The sequence below is a fragment of the Oncorhynchus nerka genome, linkage group LG11 (genome assembly GCF_034236695.1).
Source record: "Oncorhynchus nerka isolate Pitt River linkage group LG11, Oner_Uvic_2.0, whole genome shotgun sequence".
Classification (NCBI taxonomy): Eukaryota; Metazoa; Chordata; class Actinopteri; order Salmoniformes; family Salmonidae; genus Oncorhynchus; species Oncorhynchus nerka.
This window is the reverse complement of record NC_088406.1, coordinates 39,005,334-39,014,109: the sequence shown is the minus strand read 5'-3', so window position 1 is coordinate 39,014,109 and position 8,776 is coordinate 39,005,334. Positions and strand designations below refer to the sequence as shown.

The window sequence follows — 8,776 nt, the reverse complement described above, 5'->3', positions numbered from 1 at the left end:
TGCCCATGTATTCCCCCCAGGGACACAAGTTTCAGTCATCAAGAATGTTATTGTGGTTCATTATCTAGGCCTGTACGATTACTAAACATTTACTTTGCTAGTTGGTGTACGAGTCATGTAGAGTACAGTCTATTCACCTTATTTTCAACGGAAATATGGGCGGGGTCTGTTTAGGTTTTTTGTGTGAATGACTTCCGGTTAAGCACTTCCGGGCAACAGTTAGCTAGTTTACATATCTCACTGTCGCTTCTTACAACTTACCAAATATGGACGAAAAACAGGCATTTTATGATCGGTAAGGGGATGCCACAATAACTGGCAGAAACGGAAACTGTTCATGGAACAGGAGTGTTTTGACCACCGAACAATTTTTGAGAGGGTAGTGCAGTTGTGAGGCGCCTTTTGATTTGCACCCGCCTCCTAAGGGCGAGGAGTCTCTTCGGATTTGCCTCAGCGCATTGCACTTGAAGAAACCTCTAAACATAAACATTTTTAAAAAGAGAACTCCAAACCGACCCTATGTGTGTTCCTATCACTTCGTGGACAAGAGGCCGACTGAAGAGCGGCCTCTTGGGGCGGCAGGGTAGCCTGCGTTGGACTAGTAACCGGAAGGTTGCAAGTTCAAACCCCTGAGCTGTCGTTCTGCACCTGAGTTGAGAGTATTGCTGGAATAATAGTGGCTGTATGACTCCCATCTGGAATCGAGATTGTGTGCTTTCTGGAGAATGGTCTCAGAGCAGTGGATGATGCAAGTGGTGTTGGATAACTTCTCCTTGAAGCACTGAGGCAGCGTCTTCTGGATTGTCTAACCTCGGCTGCCATGGAATGTAGATCCTCATGAGGATCTACATGTAGATCCATTGTGTCAATCCAGTAGGAAAGGATTCTGCTCACTACTCCCTGGGACACAGCAAAGTGTTCAGCAATATCTTCATCAAGGTTATCAGTATTTGATCAGCATTTTGAAGTTAGCCGTGTAGAATTTATGCAGAAATGCTACATGGTTAAAGATAACCATGAAAATAAGAATGACAGGCCGTCATTGAAAATAAGAATTTGTTCTTAACTGACTTGGGCTGCCCCCAAGCTTAAATAAAGTTTAAAAAAAAGAGCATCCTTTCACTGAGAAGTGGCTGGGCTATGATGCTCCAGTACAGATCAGAAGGCGACATCTCATCAGTACATTAACATACATGTACAGTAGCTGTTAGCTAGCTGCTAACGTTACTCGCTAGCTATCGTCACATATAGGGTATCCTGAATCAGGCAGACGTTAGCTAACTGTTAGTAGTAGTAAGTAGGTAGCCATTCCTAAGTCCTAACATACTGTAGCTAGCTAACTGTTGCCTAGCTTACTTACTTAGCTTGGGGGCAGCCCATCTGATGTTGTTGCTAGCTAATTAGCTCATCCCCTACATTGTCAGAGCAGAAGTTGTTGGATAACTAACAATGTCTCACCAATGCAATAATTATCCCCATCATTGCTGGCATGCCACTGGTGATGCTCATGAAATGTCTAGCTAGCTAAATGATTAAATGTTCAAATTGTTTTCTTTCTTTTAACCATAACCAGTAGGCTGTCTGTGTATTTTACTTTGTTAAACTTGTGGTCTCTTATGTTTGTTTGACAGATGAAGACAATTGTGATGTGGAGTCTGATCTGAGTGTGCCAATGGCACTGCAGCATAAAGATGCTGATACTCAATGGGATGTTCCAGCACTGACTGATCACAGCTATGTGTCAAGAGAACCAGTCAACAAGCCCATCTGCCACAAACAAACCCAATGTGGTGGTGCAGAGTCATTGACCCACACCATCCTGAAGAATGACACTAGCTCAGTGTTGTATACTGGCCTTCCTCTAAGTGTTTTCTTTAACCATGTAGCATTTCTGCATAAATTCTACACGGCTAACTTCAAAATGCATATCACTGATCAAATACTGATAACCTTGATAAAGCTGAATCTATTCCACAGTGATATTGCTGAACACTTTGCTGTGTCCCAGGGAGTAGTGAGCAGAATCCTTTCCTACTGGATTGACACAATGGAGGAGCTCATGAGGATCTACATTCCATGGCAGCCGAGGTTAGACAATCCAGAAGACGCTGCCTCAGTGCTTCAAGGAGAAGTTAACCAACACCACTTGCATCATCCACTGCTCTGAGACCATTCTCCAGAAAGCACACAATCTCGATTCCAGATGGGAGTCATACAGCCACTATTATTCCAGCAATACTCTCAAGTATTTGGTTGCCATTGCTCTATGTGGACTCATTATGTTAATTTCTCCTGCATATAGAGGCAGATGCAGTGACAAGTTCATCACCCAAAACTCTGGCTTCCTGGAATACCTTAGGCTTGGCGATGAAGTTATGGCTGACGGGCTTCACCATCCGAGATCTGCTGTATGAGAGGAAGGTAAACCTTGCCATACCAGCCTTCACGCGGAAAGGAGGCCAGCTGTCTGGCGAGGATGTCGCAAGCACAAGAAGAATAGTTAATGTGCATATACATGTTTAGAGAGTTATCAGACTCAAGGTGTTCAAATCCTCTTCCAGACCCATCAACCTGACACACAAAATGGACAAAGTCCTTAGAATCTGTGCAGCCCTTGTTAACATGCAGGGTGAGATCATCCATGAGGATGCAGAATGAGCAGTGAGAATGTTCATACATTTGAAATGTAACTTTAAACACTATCATTTCATCCACCTGCGATACTATGTATGTATGTATGAAAATGTATTTGAAATAGATTTAAAAAGGCATTATAGCAGCACCTAGTGGATGCCTGTAATTATCAGGAACCGGCAAAATTACAGTAGATTTCAAATATTTGAAATACATTTTCTTCAACACAAATGTCACTAACAGACCAAGAGGGAAGACAAATGTTTGTCAAGTGACACAATTTTTCTTAATTTGTGCCCTTGAAAACCAAACCCAGAATCAAACTGAAAACACCTTTGAATACTTGCCTCCTCATCCTACTTTTCAAAATGGTAAGTATCAAAGAAAAGGTCAAAGTGGAGTTTCATAATGTTTTTATTAACTCCGTAAGTTGCTAAGTGCAAGATGAGTTCACGAAGTGCCATATGAAAAAAGAGCTATACAAGGTACGATTAAAATATTCATCAATCATAAGGTGTTATCCTTAGACATTAGATAAGCATGTATGAAGAGAGCTGTACAAGGAAAGACATAAAAAACACCAAGAAGTATTATGCAAATATAAATCAGGTCAATGTGCATATGAAGAGAACTGTGCAAGACAAAAAACAACAACCCAGAGTTATGCTTAGATACAGTAGAGCTGACAGCTTTACAAGGCAAAAAATATAAGAACTATTTAAAAACACAAAGTATTAGGCCCCGAGCCTAGATACCACATAGATTAACATATTTGGAGCACAGAGTTAGTCTGCCTATCTGGAACTCATATACTATCCATGGCAGCATATGTGGGAAATACAATGCCTTTAGTTTAGTGATTACATCAGCACAGAACTTCACCTCAAAAGGCATATAAATAACAACCAGCTCGGAAGGAGCCCATTTACACCTGCATGTAGTACCCACAGGCTCCATTAGGTTGCAGCTGGGGAACCGCATTCACCAGCTTCACATCAGTGAGTTTGCCAGAGACTCACACTTCTTACTCAGAACAGGACATTTGATTTGTATACGTTTTTGGGAGTTTAACACTCCATCGGGGCTTGCAGAAAGCCATGGCTCCTTGACACTCACTGCTGTGCCTCTGCTCTCCAGACTAAACCCACAGCTCTCCATCCATGTGTTGGCCACCTGCTCATTTTCCTTGCCATATGTGATTTCTGAGATTCCATGGAACCTGGGGAAGAGATGCTCCCGCACAAAGTGGTCAGGATTTGTTGAGGTGCTCACAGGAACCTTCTTTGCTGAGCTAGCAGTGATCTGAAGTTTAAGTGCATCATACCATGCATAGGAGGCACTCTATCCTTTAGTGAAATCTCCAAGCAGGCACATTTACACTCCTCCAGCTTAACATGAATGTCATAAAACTGCATGTTGATGCCGTGTTCACTATGAGGCTGCTGTAGTTTTGTGGCTGCTGCTGGATCTTGAGGACTGTTTGGTTTAGCGTTGCACTTGTGCAGAAGGCTCCCACTGGAACATTGGCCAAACTCTTTTAAGTGCATTGTGGGAGTGGTATGCAGGGGTTGGAGGTAGAGATGGAGAAGCGGCCGGGGGCTGTTAGAGAACTCAACAGATCTCGCTCAACCTTTTGGAGATAAATTCCGCTGTGTCCCCAAGTTCCACTGGCATTGCTCATCTGTACAGGACACCCCTGTCAATCTTCCATACACAGCATTCTGCACCTTCAACAAAAAACGACTGTTAGAATAGTCGATTACAGTACAGAACACTGGTTTACATGGTGTTCACAGGTGACTAGTTTACACAGTTCCCTTTTAACTAGTAGGTTTAGGTTGTTGGTCATTTCCTATTTAATTGTAAAACTCACCTTGATTCTGTACCTACTTCATTGCCATTTGAGATTAGACTGATATACTTAGACAAATGAGCCATTGAAACCAAGAACCGTGTGTACATGTTGTACTAGTTACATTATCAGTTCCAGTCAGTGATATCAAATCATGTTGTATTTCTGTGTTGTAGATGAATGTATATGGTGTTACTGATGTCAGCATGTAGGCTAGAACATACAGGGGCAACTAGACACTAACCCTCTTCTTATAGCTATCCGGATTCCAGTCCCTTCTAAACGACAAACATCTAAGGGTTAGGGAGGACAAGGTGAAGGGTAGGGAGCAAATTGAGATCAGCTTTCTATGTAGGCCTAGTCTACTCTGCTCACATATGCTCAGTTCACAGGACCTGCTCTCCTTCTTACCTTAAACTATGTCAGGAAAGGTAGGCTTAAGGAAACCAGCTTGATCTATCAATAGCTCACATTCTGTTGCACTCGGAACAAAACGTGAGCGCAGCGATAAGTCTGCGTGACCTGGCTAATGGAGAGGAGCAGTAGTCCTAGACTAGGCAGTGGCTAGTTGGAGTTGTAGGGACATCTAAAGTCCAGAAGGTGGAACCATTTCACTGATGTATTGACTTTTATATCAGGCTCGATGGAAAACAAATCTCCACAACAACTACCCAACATCATCCCCAGGGATCTGAACTGCTTAGCACTGTGTCTGGGATGGAATACACATGGCTGGTGTCCATAAATTAATGATGTCAGAGGGATGTTTCTAATCTAGTCTGACTAAATAATCTTTCCAAATCTCGTCTCGTTGAAAGGCGTCCAAGGCTATTTTTGATCAGAATGTTGTCAGCATCTTCCAGCCTGATCAATTTATCAACAACATCCAAATACCTGTTACAACATTATAGACCATGGCAACCACAAGCATCCTCTACCTCTCCTGTAGCCACAGCCAAAACCTGGGCTGCGTCCTAAACGGCACCCTAGTCTCTACATAGTGTACTACTTTTGACCAGAGCCCTATGGGCCACGATCAAAAGTAGGGCACTACAGTACATAGGGAATAGGGTGCCATTTGGAATACACATTATAGACCATCTCAGCCACAGTCTACTCTATGGCCACAGCTAACCTGATTAGCCTACACTTCTAGCTGGCAGCAGGAGGCTACTTGCTATATGTCTACGGCACATCTGTTAGCAGTAAACCAGCAGAATACGTTTATCAGATCAGGCTGACCTATGGTCATTCATCTCTATTATAACCCTACTCAGAGAGAAGACATACCCTGTTAACCTGACAATCAGATCACCGTCAGACTTTCAAGCCAAGCTCTTTTTCCTCAAACCTCATCTCAAATCTTAAATCCCGTTATGACATTTTGATAGTCAGTGTTATGGGTTGTACATACTTCAGCTAAATGGAGATAAATATATTTGGACTCTGGGTGTGGACCACAACCAATAGTCCAGGGCTGAGTTTATCAAAAGCATTTTAGCACTAAGAACATCTTCATTTCATTGAAACTAAATGGACGAAAGATGATCTTAGTGATATGATGCTTTTGGGGAACCCAGCCCAGTTCTCAAGAACGTTGAAGGACAGACACACAGACATCATGAGCTCTGTATAGCTGATCATTATATTAGCAGCAGCTAAAGATTATATTAGCAGCAGGAACAGGCTGGAAATGACTGAAGTTTTATGTTGGGATAATGTTGTCAGAACCCCTGTCCAGCAGGGGGCACTGTGCCCCTCTGTTCTACAGGTCATGCTCTATTTGTCCCAAATGACACCCTTTTCCCTATTTAGTGCACTACTTTTGACCAGGTCCCGGGATGACAGTAGTACATTATGTAGGGAGGGAATAATGCGCCATTTGGGACACATACATGGAGGTTCAAGTGATGTCTCCATGGTCGGGGGGACTGTTGTTAAAATGCATCAGCACTGAGAAGGCTCAGAGTTAGCAGCAACACAGGGAAAACACTTATACATGGATCGCACATGTACTAAAAATGTATGCTCTCATTGTAATGTAAACTGTCTTGGGTAAAAGGGTTTGTTATGTGGCATTATGTTTACAGGCCAATCAGATCCTCTAAACTTTCACCTCTGTGAATGTCAAAGTCACTCAAAATGATTTCAATGTACAAAATCCACATAGTACCCTTTTCCTCTTACATTCTGTGTTGAGAGACAGAGAGAGGAAGTAAGGGAGACAGAGTAGTGTCTGCATCATTTGAACTGTATTGTGTGAACCTAGGAGGGCCATATGTTTGACATTAGTTTCACCACCATTTGACCAACTGGCTGCAAACACCCTTCACAGACACATCATCATGGCACAGACCAAAGAGCAGACCATTCATCGTACTGGTTATAGAATCAGTAATCAGACACACCATTGGCTATAGACCCAGTAATAGCACACATAATTGGTTATACTGTAGGTATCATAAGTATTCACCCCCTTGGATTTCAATTCACATGTTAATACATGTCAATACATGTTAGAAACACTCTTGGCAACCATTACAGCTGTAATGCTTCTCTAAGAGCTTTGCACACCTGGATTGTGCTATATTTATATACATTCTTCAATCTCTGTCAAAGTGTTGGGGTTATGGCTACCCAGCTAACTTCAAATGTCCCCACAACTTTAGAGAACGTTCCCTTAAGAGTCATTAGGTAATTTACTAATGTTTTCATAGGAATGTTCCAGTGATGTGCAAGGAATTTTTCAAAGAGACCATTTTGGATTTGCCTCTAACATAAGGCTTTGCATATAGGCCAAAAAAGTATATTCGTTTGCCTTGTTTTCTTGCAATATAACTTTTGTGCCTTATTACATATACAGGATACATGTTTTGGAATATTTTTGTTCTCAATATTTGTATTCTTCTTTTCACTCTGTCATTTAAGTCATTATTGTGGAGTAACTATAATGTTGTTGATTTTCTCCCATCACAGCCGTTGAACTCGAGCTTTTGTTAAATCACAAATGGCCTCATGGTGACATCTCTAAGCAGTTTCCTTCCATTCCTGCAGCTCAGTTCAGAAGGACGACTATCTTTCATGCATCTGGGTAGTTTAATACATCATCCACAGCATAATGATTCGCTTCACCATGCTTAAAGAGATTCAATGTCTGATTTATTATTGTTTCCCCATCTACCAATCACTTATGTTTTAGGCTTTTTCAAAAGCTCCCTGGTCTTTGCAGTTCAATCTGTGCTTGAAATTCAATACTTGACAGAGACCTGACAGATGTTGTATGTATGGGGGGACAGAGATAGAGGTAGTCATTAAATAATCATGTCAATCCCTATTATTTCACACAGAGTGAGTCTAACTTATTATGTGATTTGTTAAGACATATTTTACTCCTGAACTAATTTAAGCTTGTCAAAACAAAGGGAGTGAACACTTATGCAGCAACTATATTTTAGTTATTCAATTTGTATTCATTTGTAAATATTTGTAGAATTTTCATTTCACTTTGACATTATGGAGTATTTTGTGTAAATCAATGACAACAAAAAAATCACAATTAAATCAATTTCAATCCCTCTTTGTAACGCAACAAAATGTGAAAGATCCAAGGGGGGGTGAATAATATGATACCCACTGTGGATGTGATTATCAAAAGGATTGTTTCATTGAACTATTCAATTGTGACATTTTTCTTCTTCAGAAATGGGAAACAGAGCATCATACACATTATTAGCACTTTGATACAGCTCCGTTTGCAGTTTTTTAAAGACCACTCTACAAGATCTCAATCCAGGAAATAACTTTATATAAAGCATCTTTGCTCAACCAAGTACTGGAGCAGTGATCCACCGAGCACCACAATCCATTTACTGTTATGTCATAAATGATCTTCACCAATACCGTAATAACAATAACGTTGACCCATACGTGCAACCATCTGAAGCACAGCTGAAGTATTTTATTGAATGTTAATTTCCTTGTGATATTGTGATTGGATCTGTGCTGTAGACGTGTAGTAAAAAGGGTAATAACTAGCCCAAAAAGACACCGAAAGCTCCCCCTCTCTCCCCCCTACTCTCTCTGACATACAGTGGCTTGTAGTAACAGGGTAATAACTAGCCCAGAAAGACACCAAAAGCTCCCCCTCTGTCCGACATACAGTGGCTTGTAGTAACAGGATAATAACTGCCCAGAAAGACACTGAAAGCTCCCCCTCCCTGACATATACTACATTCCCAGGTGATGAATGCAGTCATAAATCTCTGTGGTGTCCTGAGGTTGAAGTAGTGA

General features: G+C 41.4%; 1 long non-coding RNA gene across 1 annotated transcript; it reads left to right on the top strand.

Annotated features, from left to right (window-relative positions):
- The first annotated feature begins 140 nt into the window (after window positions 1-140).
- LOC135573971 (uncharacterized) lies at window positions 141-3,147 on the top strand. Its single transcript, XR_010465055.1, has 2 exons — window positions 141-295; window positions 1,632-3,147. It is a non-coding gene; the product is annotated as an uncharacterized LOC135573971 (long non-coding RNA).
- The last annotated feature ends 5,629 nt before the right edge of the window (window positions 3,148-8,776 follow it).